This window comes from Eupeodes corollae, chromosome 2 (genome assembly GCF_945859685.1).
Source record: "Eupeodes corollae chromosome 2, idEupCoro1.1, whole genome shotgun sequence".
NCBI lineage: Eukaryota > Metazoa > Arthropoda > Insecta > Diptera > Syrphidae > Eupeodes > Eupeodes corollae.
In genome coordinates this window covers 156,269,365-156,286,892 of record NC_079148.1, presented here as the reverse complement: position 1 = coordinate 156,286,892, position 17,528 = coordinate 156,269,365, and positions in this window count along the sequence as shown.

The following is a 17,528-nucleotide window of genomic DNA, read 5'->3' as shown; positions in this document are numbered from 1 at the left end:
GTCAATTGCCTCCATCGGTAAATGTCTTAGTACAACGTTGGATATACCATCGACACATGCTAACTTTTTGTGGGTTATTGAATTGAAGATGAGCTGAAGCTCAACCTTTGTCACCAACAAGGGACTTGGTCCCGTTTGCTCGGCGGCTATGGCATTTTCCAAGGAATCGTCATTGAACCAAATAAAACCACGGTGTGGTTCTGTTCTTTGAACTTCGGTATTGTCCGTTCCATCGTTCATTTTATTGTTTCGGCCATCTATTGTAAATGTAAGTCAATTTCTGTGTTTGTCAGGTTTCTGTTGTTTGGTAAGGCTCAAATCAAATGGGGTGGCGCAACAGTCCGTTGTGAACCAGGGCCTAGTGACTTACAACTCTCAACCATTCCTGTGTGCGAGTACTGTTGTCAGGAATGGAAGGGACCTACGGTTTTAGGCCGAATCCGAACGGCTAGTTTGAGAAAGCACTTTTTCATGACAAGAATTACTCTTGAAGAAATTGTCAATTCCTCGCAAGAGGCAGTACCCTCGAAAATTAATTTTTTTTTAAATTAAAGTGGCACAGGCAGGGATTGAACCCAAGCCCCTTGCATGACAGTCCAACGCACTAACCATCATGCCACGGGTACTATACCTAAGGCTATGTCACTTGAATGAATATCTCTCCCTAAGGCGTTGTTGAAACTAGGCCATATTATCATCTTACTGTAATTGTAAGAGTGCCTTGCAACTTATTCCTCCAACTCCACGCGTTCGTTCGGAATCTGCATTACAGAAGCCAGTCCGCAGTGATCACTGTCGTACTCGACTGTCTGTAAGCAGTTTCGAGTGTGATTACCTATTTTGTCTGTTACTGTAAGTCTGGTGTCGTACAGCAAAAGATCCAGAAATTAGCCGCTTCTTGGATACGATGGCTTTTCAGTAGCCAGTAGGTCGACGCCATAACCATCATACTACGGCAATACATTTACCCTCAAGATATTTTAGCCGAAAATCAAAAAATAGTTTATAGGAATTTTTCAACTTTAGTAATGACAATTTTCAAAAATACCTGAAATTTCTAGTGGTTAAATTGTTGTACTTAGTTCTTACTCAGAATTATTTAGGAATTGAGTTCAAATTTCTTGGCAGTTCCTTGTTCCCAAATTTGACATGACAATTCTTTTGCACATCAAAAATGCAAAAAATTCTTGATTTCGAATACTTGGAAGATTTGATTGATTTGAGTTATTATTTTTCTTTAATAAGGAAAAAATCTCTTACTGATTGTTGTTATTTTCCTAAAAAATAACCCCTGATTAATCATCAAATTAGAATTCAAAAACTTCTTATCGACGTTATATATTTGGCATTGGTCCATATACATACATACATAAGAAATAAATCTTCCTCAAAAATACAAATAAATGGCTTACGATAAATCCAATAATTAAAGTAAACCTTTCGCTACTGCCTTAAGCTTTCTTTTTTTTTTTCGAAAACAAAATAATAAGATTCTTAACATCTTATCTTTATGTTTGACTTAAATAAGAAAAACAAATGCATCATGAATGAGAAGGAAAAAATCAGAAAATTATAGGCGCCCTATAATCAAATACAAAAATAAATCTGTCTTAAAGCTCAACCAAAAACAAAACAAGGCAAAATAACTCCCAAAGCTCTTTGCCTTTCGATTTCATTCCATATTTTATTATATTTGCCTTATAGACGGAGGAGTAAGTATCTACATCGCAAAGAAAAACAAAATTAATGTCAATTTCATGAATAATTCCAATCGAAGTGCTCTCAGCAGCATCTTAGAACATTGAAAGCCACAATCTTAAAGAATCTTCAAAACTTCTCTTGTCAACTGAATAAGTAAACAATTTTTTTTTTAATCTCAGATCATTCACATTACTCTTCCTTATTGTTCAAAAAAGAAAAAAGTATAGGTAAGAACATAGGATTGCCCCTATAGCTAAGCATTGAATCTTTCCACCACCACCATCATGAGGGAGGAAGAAGTAGAGGTTCATAGTATTATACGACAAGGAAGAGTATTATGCAAAATTTTTCAATCCTCTTTAACATCATCGTAAATTCCCCAAAAATAAAATAATAAAAGAAAAAAAAACACAAACAAAAATGTTTCCTCCCTCGCAATTGACATACCAGCACAGGGATTTCCGGATAACCATAGCGGCCTTCCGCATGTAAACGCGCCATTAAAATTCCACCTTCCTTTCCATCCATCGGCATGGCATCGCATCGCTAAGCTAAGCTAAATAAAGACATTAACTTCTAACCTTTTATATGGCAACTCCTTAAAATTTTACGCAACATTAAAACCCTTCTCTTTTGTGTTTTCCTATCTAAGGAAAACGGAACAAATTGTCCCCTTATATGAGCAGTGTTACCAACTCAATAAAAACATTCTTTAAATACTCCTCAAACTGAGCAAAATTTTGACATAAGTTCTGAATTTTAGAGGTTTCAACTAAAGGGTGAGGTTTTTTTTACCTTCAAAAAATGGGCTAAAAGCTTAAATGTTTGATTGAGGCAAAAAGATCAATATCTTCTGAAGTTACGTCTGAAATTCTTCGGACTGAACCTTAGAGATAACTTGAGAAGCGGATAGACTAGAGCACTAGTCCACGAATTAACGTTACAGTTTTTAATTTGGATGAAAACTTTAAGACAATCCATGGGCTTCGTTAGAGTTCCTCAAAAGTGGTAACCATACCCCCATTCTGCCTGGTGCTGCTATAAAGTTAGACATATCTACGAAATAGCCACAGCCATTTGGATTTGCATGCGTGTTTTTGTCGCAAATTATTATCCGCTTGTCTGTGTATAACTTTGAACGTTAACATTCCAAATATTGTTTGGGAGGCCGGGTTATAAATTTATATGAGTTTGCACGAAAAACCCTGAGGCGAAGTCTTGAATATATGCTTCGCTTCGATTTGCCTTGTTTTGTGTGATGAATGCTGTGCAATATGGCAGGTGGAACCTGACCACCTTCGTTGGGATAGTTCCGATAGAATCTCGACGGAATAATATGTGGGTAGGGTTGAATAGTTTTTATTCTGCGCCGTGGCGGTTCTGAACTCAATCTTCGCTAATCTGATATGATTTGCAATGTTAGGAGGTATTGTTTTGCATTTGCATCAAAATCTTATTGGAGGTTTTGGTGTATTATTGAGGAAGTGAAATTTTTGGGTAACCGTTATCGAAGAGAGTTTAAAGGCTTAGTTTTATTACCTTTACTTGGGGAAAAAAATTCAAAATTCACGGAACCTTTAAGAATTTGTTGTGAGGTATTAGTCACAGAAGGTTCCATATAAATACCCCTATGATGAATTCGTTTCCTTTAAAAGAGGACACTTTCTCAAATAATGACCTTTACAGCCTTACACATAAAAAAAGATCTAAAAGATCCAAAGCAATTATGTTCACGTTGTTGTGGAATGTCCAATAAAAATAAAAATAAAAATCAAAAGACAAGACTGATCGCTGACCTCTGACGACTGATCGTATAGTCGATCGTTGTCGATTGTCGCGTCGTCGCTGTCGCTCGTTCATCGTAGCATCCAAGCATCACATCTATTACATGGTCCAATGCAAAGAAGGCCCTCAAAGTCTGTTTTATATAGGATCTTGATCAAAATCTGTGCACGACAGGTTGAGGTGTCTGTATGGATTCTGGCCCAGGCATCCAATTGATCGTGATTTTAGATGACATCGCGATCGGTTGTAACATTGCAAATACAAGACTCTGATAGAGTTAACATCAAACTTCACAGAGATGATGGGGGGGTGAAGCAGAACATTTTTTTTTTGGAGCACTCATAGTTGCTATACAGGGCTACCCGAAGCAAGCAAGTCAAACTAGTAAAAAACCTATACGTTCTTTATTCCCCCGATATCATGATGTGATGGGGAGGGCTATGAAGGGATCGTTGAGCCGATCATTATCTCCGATATCGACAATGCAATTACATCAATTAATTAATAATGTTTGTAGACCGGAGGGTCTGTGATGGAGGTGCGGTGACGTTGATGCTGGTACCCGTGGGCACAATACCGCTCTTCGTCTGAAGCGTCCAAAAGCGTTTAAAGGCAAACACTGTCAGTGTGCAAGATAAATTGTTGCAACGATTTTTTGTCACGTCACGACATATACGTTACGTACACATGTCCCGAATGAAAATGAAAATGCGGATCTGCCGTGGGATATTCTTGTGCCAAGGAGTTTCTTTTTTCCTGCGTTTTTTTGTTTTTGTTGTCCATCAGTGGACAACCAAGTGCATTGCTTGATTGATTACACCGAACGCTTAGTGGCACACAGAATTCGCAAGCAGCAAAATGGCTTACGAGCTTCGACCAGATCTGACCATGAGTTTTATGCCGCAACAACCACGGCAGCAGCAGCAGCTACAGCAGCGGGAACAGAAAGAGCGCCTTAATGTGGAACCGATTTAGTTTAGTCCATTGAATTGGGTTGTTTTTTAAGCCATCACATCGGTCGTGGGTTTGGGCCGACTTAATTTGTATTGCATAAGCAATGAGCTGGAGCACCGAGCACTGAGCAGCGCGCGAATGATTAATTAACATTCTCTACGCCATCATGAGGTGGTGTTTCATGATCGATCGTTTGCGGTCAATGGAAGTGGATGTGGATGTGGAAGTCCGACCGACCGACCGAACCGAACCGACGAAAGAAAAATGAGTTTGGACAATCAAAGTATATAAGCGTTTTGAAATATCGCTCGCATATAATGTGGCTACTTTACTACGTTATTGAAGCTTTAAGTGCACGCGTTTATAATAATAGGAAATTATCGTTTTTTTCCACTGTTCCATGGTATAGAAAATATATGGTTTCTAATTAATCGAGTAGGCGCATTATTTTTTATAGTGAAGCATTCATTTTGGCAAAGACTTACGGCAATAAAAATAATATCGAGAAATTAAAGAGCCTATATAAAAATGACCCTGATAGATATTTGAGGCAATGAGAAAAAAGCGGGCTAGCTTTTATTTCGAAGAAATATTGATTTTATTTCAACTTGAATTTTTATCTCCCACAAGAAATGGTTACGCATTACATAAAAATATATTTCTTCTATGATAACAATTTTATAGAATTTTAAAAGAATTTCTTTGAAAAGTACCGGTATTAAAAATTAATACGAATTTAGATTTTCTACTGCTTAAATTGCAAAGATTTTTTCCAAAATGGTGAATTGAAAGCATTGTTAAAAATTATCACAAAAGCAATGACTTTTAATTAAAGTCTTCACAAATTGTTTCAATTACTTTAATATCGTATTGATTAAAATCAATTACTAATTACATGTAATTGAAATGTGTCAATTATTAATCATTACACAAAAATTTAATTGGATATTATTTAAATCAATTACATTTATGTGATACTACAAATGATTTCCAGAAATGCTACATTTTTGAGTATTTGTTGCTTTGCACTGATAAATAAATAAGGAAAAAAGTTCTTTCCCTAAAGAACTTAAATAAACCGATTGCAATTTTCATCTACATGTAATTGCTTTTCTCCATCACAAGAAACTTAAAAATATATTTTTTCAATTATAGGTACAAGTAATTAAAATTTGTGTATTTTTGAAAAAAAAGTCAAGTGCATTTACTTTAATTTGAACTTAAAGTTGAATTTAGCAGAACAACATGCACTGATCTAAAAAAGGTAGTAGATGGATAATCTTCCTTTGAAAGTCCGTTGGGAACTAAGGCCTAGTGACTAACAACTGTCAAGCATTCCTGTGTGCGAGTAATGTAGTCATGGAATGCAGGGGACCTACAGTTTATATGCCGAATCCAAACAAGACTTACTCTTGGAGAATTTGTCAATTCCTCGCAAGAGGCAGTACCCGTAAAAAGAGTTAAGATGGCGTAGGCAGGGATCGAACTCAAGACCTCGGGCATGACAGTTCAACGCACTAACAATCATGCCACGGGTACCACTACAATATTAGTCTACAATTAGTTGTTAATAAATTGATGGCATTTGAAATTACTCACTTAGTTAAGGTTGCACTACGGTCCTGTGTGGACTAGGGCCTCACCCAACAAACTTCTGCATCTAGCTCGGTCTCTATCTTGATGTCTCCATTTTTGCCCTCCAAGTGAGGTCACTTTCCATTTGTGCACGCCACCTCATTCACGATCTTCCTCTATTGTGCTGTATTGTTGGTGTGAAATCAAAGACTTTCCGGGCCGGAGCATTGGTTTCCATGCACTCTACGTTACCCAGCCATCTAAAATGTTGGACTTTTACCCTTCTGGCTACGTGGCCTTACAGCCCGTACAGTTCGTCGTTTCATCTTTTTCTCCATTCCCCTTTGATGCATACGGGACTGCAGATCACACGAAGAACTTTTCTCTCGAAGTGACCCAAGGTGCTTTCATCCGCTTTTGTCAAAGTCCATACTTCTGCACCGTATAAAAGATCAGGGATGATAAGGGTCTTATATAGCGACACCGGTGTTGTAGGTCCTTTCTTGACGACAGCATTTACTTTGTTTTTCCCTCACTAATCGTTAAACCCCTTTTTGCCGCCTCTGCCTCAAAACTCTCCAAAGCCCTTTTGACATCACGCTGAATTATTTTTATTATTTCAATGTCATCATTAATTGGATAGACTTTTGAAAGACAGTGCCTCTAGTGTTGACGTGTGAGCTCTGCACCATTCTTTCAAGTACGATGTTAAAAAAATCGCATGATCTAAACCTTTTTTGGCATCGAAAGGTTTTGTTAAGTTGTTTCAAACCTTAAGCGGCGTGAATTCTCCTTGGTCATCCTGCACAAACGGACGAGTTTCGTCGCTCTTAACAGCTCATCCGTGCAGATGCTGTCATATGCGGCCCTGAAAACGATGAAAAGATGGTGGGTGTCGATTTGGTGATCTTGTGTGTTTTCCAGGATCTTCCGTAATGTGAATATTTGATATGATATCAGGTTGTCTACGATGGGCTTTAGAAGTCCACATATTACTGCATAGAAGAATTTATAGGCGATGTTAAGTGGACTGATTCCTTTATAGTTGGTGCAGTTTAGAGTATCTCCTTTTTTCAGGATGGGGCAAACAATACTGAGGTTCCATTCATCGGGCATCCTTTCTTTCTTTCCTCTGAGAAGTCGGTGTTACTCTCGCCTCTTCTGCTCAAGGCGCTCAAGAGCAGCTCTCGTCCTTTTCTGAAGCGCCGCTTTGCGTGCCTATTGTTTGGCTGCATTTGCCTGCTGACATTCCTCATCAAACCAGGAGTTCCTTGTTGGTGGTTTCTTGGAACCCAGCACATCAGAGGCGGCTACTCTGATACATTGTGTTGGCGGCAGAGAACGTAGAGAGGGATTACTTGTAACCGGGTCGGAAAAGGATTTGTCGATCTGTTGCGATTGAAGCCGTTCGACGTTGTACCTTCTCCCAGCATCTACCTGTTTTGCCTTGTGCCTGGAGCTTGAAGAGCATATCTTTGGTGTTGTCATCCTTCTCTTCTGTAGGGGTGTGCGCGAATATCAGGCTAATGTTGCCGAATGTAGCCTTAATGCGGATGGTCGTGAGGCGCTCGTTGATGCACATATAGCTCAATACTTCTTGCCTAAGCTTGGCTCCAATGACAAAGCCGTCCCATTTTTTCATCCTCTTTTTGCCCGGCCCATCGTATTTTCTGGATGGCGGTGATGTCTGCTTTATAGCAGTCTAGGGCCTTCGCTAATTCTTCGGCCGCACGTGTTCTGTTAACGGACCTAACATTCCACATGCATGTCCAAAGTTCGTTGTCCTTAATTCGTTTGCATAGGTTGTCAACAGTAAATTCGTCCGTATCCGAAGCTTGTTGGTGCTTCGCAACTATGAAGTATCCTTAGTATAACTATAAGGATATTGAGCCGGATAGAACCGCTCCTTATAGGCCTGAGCTCCGAATAATTCGTAGAAGCCCTACAAGGTGTTCGCTAAGTAGTTCAACCTTACTGGAACTGTAGACGCCACCGTTGATTTCATCTCGGGAATTCCTCCGCTGCCGTCTGGATAAGGAGAGGTGCCTTAGTGATACACCTCTCCCCTCCTCTTGTTTACTGCAATCAACAACTTTCCACTGGGGTTGGAACCCAATCTCCACTTGAGGTACTAGGCAACCGATGTTCACCACTGGGAGGTGAGAGTAGGAGTTGATAGACAGAGGTTGGTTTTGAGAAAAATCTGTACACGCTTGTGTTCTCCTGAATGCACATGTCTACCATTTGACCTTTTTTTACAATAGCAGTTTAAAAATAAGGTGAACATTTTGTTTAACCATAAATATCTCATGAACCAAAAACTTCAAGATCAAAATATATTTTAGGGCAAACATTTTAAACGTAATCTCAAAGCCTCTTCGAAATTTCGGCAGTCAATTAATGGGCTTGTACCACATCTCAATTTGCCAACCTGACAGGGGATCATTATTTATGAAGTTGATCCCTGGAATTAAGCGTCTTAAAATAGAAGATAATTTGTTAACTTGGTTTCTTTTTTGAAGCCCTATACTAGTTGATATGTATAATGTTATGTATTCTTACTTTGACAGGAACTTAATCAAACATTTATCCTTTTTTTTACAAAAGGATGACCGTGCTAAAGTCAAGATGTTAATTGAGTGAAACGTTTTCTTTCCCTCTTAAGATTGAATTAATTATTTTCTTTTTAGAAGAAGGCACTTTTAAAGGGAATTAAATAAGGTGAAGTTTAAAAATATGTAGGAGCATAATTATGTTACAAAAAAAAATTACATATAATAAAATATTCAGTTCGTACAAAATTGTTTTTTCTTTTATGAAGTTAATAAAACAATAAAATAAAACAGCTTTAGTTTAAATGTTTTCATTTGTATTTTTTAAAAAGACCTTTTTTCATTTTCAAATTCCAATAGACTCACACACATTTTTAGACTCGCCACCAATTTAAATCATGTTTCTGATAATCTCAATAGCTCAATTTTTAAGAATACCTAATTCCCAATAAAACACCATTAAGCTGTTAACTGTATTTTTATGTCCAGAATTTAAAATGAACCAACATCATCAACCTTGTTATAGGTGTTGTTTTTTTTTACTTTACTTTATCGTCATCCAATATAAACCCGCTAACAAAGTCACCTCTCTTTTATATTACATTTATTATCACCAAGCGTTCTGTTATCAATATTGCCCCATAAACACCCACCACCTTTTTTGACCATCATCATCATTGGAGCTAATGAAAACGTTCGGACCTTATTTCACTTAGGAGCGATTAGAAGAACTCTCAAGTCATAGTCCCCCTGAACTAAAGTGAACTGAACTGAGAGAGCGCTCTCTGCACCTAATCAAACTATTTTTTATGGCTTGTTGTCGGTCAAATAGCACAATCTGCCGTAGCTCATGGTCTTTTGGTCAAGGCGCATATAGAAAAGAGTCGCAAAGGGAGAGGCTGGTTGGTAAGGTTGGTGCTTATACGAGTAGAGACGACATCAGAAAGTTCTTATCGGAAGGTTTATCTGCAGCATCATCAGATGAAATACCTAAAGTGGATTGAAGCGCAAATGGACTTGAACCGGCAGTTGGCGGTCAAGCCCTGGCCCTATGTATGTAACCCTATCAAGGATTCAATCTATTTTATTGTTATTACGTGGTGGATGGCAGTGCGGGGTTTCAAACAATAAAACAAGCGACAAATATAAAAATAAACCAGTCTTCAAATATAAAAGAATCGAAAATACGTGAATTGTAGGTTGCCGAAGAAGTTGAGGTATAGTTAAGGTATATCTCCAGCTCTTTCAAAAGAAGACGCGAAAAGGACTGAATGTACATATTTGCGGACGCACAAATTGTCAACGAGATTCGTCCGACTTCAACGCATCGAAAACGACAACGACAAAGAAGACGCGGACGATGTGATGTTTGTCTTCGTTGTCGGTCTGAGGCGTGGTAAGTGCTTTTGGCCATCTTGAATGAAGTTGGCACAAACAGAAGAATCCTTTGACAAATAAAAACAAATCTTGTTTTCATATAGGAGGATTGCAACAGCATCATAGTTACAGCACATCATCTGCACCCCATTTCAATTTGACTTTATTGCAACCATTAATTCCGTCACATGCATAGCTTTGGCATCTCCATATTATGGTGAGTTATAAGTTTTGTGGTCGCAAATTTGCAAATTTCATTTACTAATTGAGACAAAGTATCTATTAGTGTGGCAGTTAACACAGGATTTGGATTAAATTGTTAAAATATCCTGGCGTAAATATGCATAGCTTTGGTAAAAAGAAAACGTCGAAACCAGTTAAGCGAAAGATTTGAATGAGTGCGCTTTGCTTCTGACGCAAAACCAGTTTGGATTAACGCGTACGAAGTACCAAAATATTATCAATATTGACATAAATAGAAAAGATAAAAGGAATTTCTGCCTTTTAAATATACACTACTTTTTCTTTTTTAGTTTTACAACAACTCTATATGTGCGACTTTAAAGACCTGACCATACAAAAGTTGATGACATAATGTAGTTGACAGTTTTATATAATTTTTGTGAATCAACCATTGTTTAGTGATTTACAACTCTCGACATTCAATAGTTGGTAAAACAGTTTTAAGGGCAAGCGTTATGGCTGAAACACAAACAAGCTTCAGCTCCGGGTTCGCCTGAAGCTTTCGAGCTCAGAAATAGGAATTAAATGCATGCTATCACAATGAAGCTTTGACCTCATGTATCGTTTGACAATGGTAAAGAAAATTAATGATACGTAATGTGACTCCAAACAGAAGCTCTAGATCAAGTTTGCTGAACATTTGCTTAGTCTGAATTAAAAAAAAAAACCAACAAACGAAATACTTTTTCCTTTGGAGTTATTCCCATTGGTTATTATAGAAATGTCATTCAAAGCAACCTCGAAGCAGGCCCATCGTAACGCAGACGAAGCCGAAGCTGAAGCATGTTTGTGTTATAGCCACTAATCTTCTATAATTTGTCAATACCTTCCTAGATGGAATCCATGAAAATAATTTTAAGTGATATAGACAGGGATTGATCTCAAGATCAAAAGCATGACCGCATTTTTGCCATCGCTGCTGAACCGCTACCGACCTATAAACAATGGACGGAGCTGGATAAATAGTGTAACTTTAGTTTTTTCCGGTAAATCAATCGATATTTCAATATGTGTTTACTTTTTCCTCCAATAATACAAAAATTAAATGCGCACTTCTCCTCGCATAATATTGTAATCAAAGTATTCAAACCAGCAACGCATTTGACGGAGCCTTACCATTTGTCATATAACCATTGGCAGTGTGAATCTGTATATATTAGCGACCTTAAAATGCTTCCTATCACCTTTTAAATTGCTGCTAATACGGCCAAAATATCGGAGACAACTGAAAACTTGAATTTGCTGAACTCTTTCATTCTTTCTCCATCATATCCGTTGATATTAGGTTAGGTAAGGTTGGAGTAGCTGTCCAGATGTCAATGACGCACGTAGACTTCAAGGGTTCATTTTTTATAGTGATACCACTAATGAGGTTAGTCATGGGAGAGTAATGAACTTAAACAAACCATTTCGTATGCCAGTTCACTTGTATTATCGAAGAAGGGATTACCAAGAAAGTTATTCCTTCTAATGGAGAGTGCTGGACATGTACATAGAAGGTGTTGGACTGTTTCCTCTTCCTCCTCGTCCATGCAGCTTCTACAGAAGCCATTTATGTAGACCCCTAGCCTCAGAGAAAGTCTTCCTATGAGGCAGTGTCCTGTTATTACTCCAATTGTAGAGCTTATACTCTGTCTGCTCAGTGATATCAAGCCTTTTGACCGTTTTAAGTCTATACTTGGCCATATTTGCTTGGTTGCTAGGCAGGTGGTACTCTGTGACCATCTAGCATTTGTTGATTCTAGAGCATATTGCTTGTGGAGATATTTGCATGTAGCAAGTGGTGTTCCTATGTTATGTTTTTGTCTGACATTAGGCCGAAATGTTCCGTTTTTGGCGAGCTCATCGGCTTTGCAATTTTCCGGAATGTCTCTGTGGCCCGGCACCCAAATGAGGTGAATGTTCAACTGTTCCGTCATCTCATTCAGAGATGATCGACAATCGTGGACTGTTTGAGAGTTTGTGGAGATAGACCCGAGAGATTTAAGAACGGCTTGGCTGTCTGAGAAGATTCGTATATCCTTACAAGATATAACGTTTTCTTTGAGCCAGGATAGTGCTTCTTTAATCGCCATTACTTCTGCCTGGAATACACTACATTGATTGGGAAGTCTATAGGATAGACTGAGATTCAGTTGTTCCGAATAGATACCACTTCCAACTCCGTGATCGGTCTTTGAACCGTCAGTATAGAAGTGTACCGCATCGTCTTCCAGTTGGATCACCCAGGAGGATCTTGAAGGGATGGACACATGGAAGCTTTTACCGAATACCATTTTTGGGGTGGTATAGTCAAATAGATCTGGGATAGATCTGAAACTGTCTAGAATAATAGTATGTCCAGTATTGTTACTGTTCCATTGAGAGGTGGCTCTAAGCCTCACACATGAGAAGATGTCAAGAGGTGTTAGGTTTAAAAGCACTTCCAGTGCTGCGGTTGGTGTTGAGCGAAGTGCTCCTGTGATGCACATACCTGCTGACCGCTGGACTTTGATGAGCTTATTTAGATTTACCATCTTGTCCAGTGCGGTCCACGATACGACAGCTCCATAAATGAGTATCGGTCTGATTACCGAAGTGCATAGCCAGTGGGTTATTTTTGGGGAGAAGCCCCATTTCGATCCTATGGCCTTTTTACAAGTACAAAGCGCTACAGTAGCCTTTTTTACTCTTTCATCAATACTTGCCTTCCAATTTAGTTTTTTGTCTAAAATGAGGCCTAAATATTTAGCTTGGTCTCAAAAGCTTAATGGTATTCCTCTAATCTTGGTAGGGCTAATCTGAGGAATTTAATATCTTCTCGAAAAGAGTATTAATTCAGTTTTATGTGGATTGATACGTAGATGTATTTGCCACATCTTTGAGCTCAAACTGAATGTACTTGTGGTCAGAGAAGGAATTCTCTTTTGAGACATGTCAGTTTGAAATCAGATTGTGGATCGAGTAAGTGCAATATCTAGTACCTCTTTCCTTTACTTGGTTACAAAAGTGGTTTCATTACTTATGAGTAGATTAGTGCTTAGTAAGTAATCAAATAAGGAATCACCTCTCTCTTTAGCGTCCGAACAAGTTAGGAGACCAACTTTTTTCGATTGCGCGTCCGCAATTGCCTTTCTCAATGTCTCCTGGAATTGTGCTATTGTGGTCAAGGTTAGAGGATATGAGCCAGTAGGTGGCTTTATCCGTCGTTAAGACAGCGGTGGTGGTGTCCTTGTCGCTGTAATTGGGGAGTAAAAATATGTTTAAGTCATTTTTTACTAACATGCATGACCTTGGTTCACCTTTCTTGATGGAGTTTAAAACTCACGGCTCGTGTATCAAGACGATGTCTTCCTTGTTCGTTGAAATTATTAGATCCATGAAATTATCCATCGGAAAATCATTTTCAATAGTTCTTTTCTACTTGCCTAATTCTTTAACGTATATATACTTCAGCAACGCATTTGACGGACCAATAGAACTTAACTCTAATGTATATTACTTTGTCTAATTGCATTTAAAATAGAAAAGTTGTTTTTGTTCTAAAAACCTTGTGATATTCCTTATAACTTTTCGATGGCTAAATCAGAATTATTCCACGCAAGTTCACAAAATACTTGTAAGCTGTTCACAATATTGTTATTTCCCGAGAAATTTGTTCCCAATGACAAAAACACCCCGAAATTTCTAAAGCCCAGAATTTATTACGAATCACCCAATCCAAAGTCAATTTAATACAATTTCAGCCTTCCGCAATCAATTTTGTTTTTCTAAATAATTTATTCCACTTATTTTTCATCTAATTCCTTAACAAGCCATAAATTACGAAAACAAAAAACAGAAGAAAAATAAAGAGGAAAACCCTTGCGTGTAACCGGAAATAAAACACCCAAACCCATAGTATATAAATTTTTCTATTGGTTCACATCAAATCAAGCACCGCATCTAATTGCTTTGTGGTTAACGATTACCTTCGCTTTACCTTTCCTAATAGCCAGATTCTTTACCTTAACGACCCTATTGACGCATTTATTCGAACTAAAAAAAAAGTAAACCTAGTCTACCTTATTCTTATATAAGCCTTTCTATCTAAGCAAACTAAAAATCCTAAAACCACAAAGAAACCCAAAAAGCAAGTCAGAAACAAAAATAAGAAAAATAAAGGAACAACAAGTTAGTAACGTAACATAACTTAATGAAAAATAAAAGTTGGTATAGAAAACTTAAATCGTGACCAAATCCAATTTCGTTTGAATCTGATGAGAGTATGGTTCTTGTGCACACTTTATGTACCTACCCCCTCACCCCGATATATGCCTTAATCCCGAATCATACACGACTCCAATACCTCAACAGCAGCGGTGGTGGTTTCGGGATGCCCTTAAGGGATTCCGTGTAATAGAGACATTAAAATTGCTCGCCTTAAATACGTGCGGTCAGCTATAAGGCGCAAAAACGTAGCTTATGGTCTCAGGTCTGCCTCTTCTTCTTCTCTTTGTGATGGGAAAATTATTATTGATTCATCATTATTGGGCATTTGACAAGACCACTTTCACTGTTTCACGGTCTCAGTAGTTGTTTGTTATGTTCGAACCACCTTCGAACTTCGAAACGATTTAGATTTTAATCAAAATTTTTAATGTTTCTGCAACGTCACTAAATGCTTGTTATCTTAATTGATACTTCAGGACCTCAGAAACGTGAATTTTTAAGTTCGTAGGAAGCTTTCAATTGATCAAGTACTTTTGAGGAACAAGGTTTGAGTATGAGTAATGTTTGATGCATTCTTCTTTGTCAAACCATTTTATTTAAACTTCTCTCATTACAAAGATTAAAGTCGACAGGGAAAAACTTAATAATTTATGACTCATTTGAGAAAATTGGGTTCATCAAAATTATATCATTAATTTATTCGTCACACTTAATTTCATAATTTCACAGACAGGCAACACAAAAATACGTCACGTCATACTTCCGACTCCAACCCACAAATATAATCGAATACCAATCAATTGAAATCGACGTCAAATACAGACAAAAATATTGTTTCATCAAAATTGTTCGATGAAAAGTGGGTTGAGTGCATCATTAGCTGCCTTATTCTTCACGGGCGATTAAACCCCCCTGTTCGACACCGCACTCATCACAAAACTAGAACTCAGCCCCCATCAGAGCCCAGGCCCCGACCAAGACCCAGAAATCATTGAATCATTATTTATAACAAAACGGATGTGCATTGTCCACATGATTAGCTGTGTGACTATAAACGAGAAGCTATAGAGATATCTTGCTGGCATGGCATGGCGTCTTGACTTTAGCTTGACATATATGTATATGCAGTACAGTACAGCAGGCAATCACGAAAGTCAAAGCCACCACAGTAGTTTATAGGTGGATATGTTGTAGTTGAGGTCTTGGAGTCTTGAAGTTCCAGTTGTTTGTTGTTTTGTTTTTGTTTTGTTGACTTCCAAGAAAAAACTGGAGTAACACACACCTACTCGAAGTAGTATATTTTTTAATAGAAGCTGTGCCAGATGCCACAGCTCGTTGGCAATGATTCTGCAGTGGCTTTTTTTGCTTGGTTTTTGGTTTGTTGCCTTGGTGTCAAATCTTTGATGATCTCTTTTCTTGAGGCGCGAGTTAATTAACCTCGCGACCTTGCATGGCATTTCTTCGTTCGTCTTATAGAGTTTTCCAAGATCAACCATACGTTATAAATGTACCTCTACTCGTTCGTAGTGTGCATATAAGTGCTGTGGAACGGTTTATTAATGTATCCCAGGGGTTTTGCTTCCGGCTATATGGTTGAGTTTTTATTTTGTTGATTTTTTTATTTAAATTAGAATGGAGCTCCTTTGTAACGGGACAAAGTATGCGGAGCTATCAGTATTGGCAATCTTTTGATGAATGACCCATGATTATGTGGAGCCTTTTGAGGTTTTGAAAGAATTCAAAAGGGTTTTTTCTGATGTTTTGATTGCTCTTCTAATTTCCGTTAGATTTATTGACTTTCTACATTCGTCATTTTTTCATAAGAAACGATACTTTGTCGTTTAAAGATATAATGGGTGTTTCTTTTTAAGGTCAACACTTTTTTAACTTGCGGGCTTTTTTTTCGCTGTCAAGTTATTAATTTTTAAAGTTTCGTTTGGTGTTTCAAAATGAATGACGATGTGGTGCAAAAATTCACACAATTTATTTGAGATATCATTTGGCTGCCGCATAATTTCACGTTATGCAGACCTGTGAATAGTCCTCCAAAATCCTGAGATTTATTACTACGTGACGTGACTATTTTCTGTAAAGTCGCTAGCTTATTCCAACATTCACTGCGTTATTGCCTAAAATTTTGGGAAAATTCATCGAAAAGTGGGCCTCCAGATTAGACTTCGCCCAATCCAGTCAAAGCGGTGATATCCCAAAAACCATGTTTTGTTTCACATCTAAAAAAACACCCTTTACTATACAACAAGTTCTGCAAATGCTACGGTCTTCCTCTGCAACATTCATAACAGATCTAATCTTTCTTGTTTTTTCACTACTTAGCGATAGCAGCTATAATCTTGAATGTTCTTCAATATATTTACTCGCATTTAGCCCTTCCATCATACTTAGCGCGTCCCATGGTCAAATATTTACACCATTGTCCGATCAATGCGGACAAAGTTAGCCGACAGGGTTCTTAGAACTGTCAACAAACAGGATGCAGCGTATACTTGTTGGTCGTATCGCATATATGTAGGTACTTGAAAAGGAAGACCTCTTCAAATTCCATGGACGATAGAATGTAAATTGTCACTAATCTGCGCGAGTGCGCGTGTGCGCGATCTTCTAACACAACATCACACAAAGATGCGACACAAATATTTGAATTTAAAGAAAACATAAAGAGGGACGAAAAAAAATAGCAACCGTCTCTTCCATTGGAGACTTCTTCGAACCTGGACCGCCGAGGCGGCAGCAGTCTTCTTCCGATGGACAAATATTTACCATCTTCATGGCTGGCGGCGGCATGAAGTTAAACCATCAAACCTCCTCTGCCCTTGTGGTGCTCCGTCTCTCTCTCTTTCTCGACGGTTTCAATACCTAAATAGTATATGAGTTGGTTAAGGCATAAACTATAAAGTCCAGTAGCGCTGGTGGTAATAAGCGGGTGTCCACTGTCACAATAAATCCCATTGATCTATGGACCCAATTGGATCTCATGTTACAATTAAATTCAATAGCTAGGCGGCGCTAATTGCAGCACAGCTTCAATCGAAGCAGAATCTATACAATGGCTGGCTCCATCAGCTTAATATTTTCCAGAGGATGCTGTGAGTCTGCTCTGCGATAAAGTAGAACATTTTATTACAATTTAAT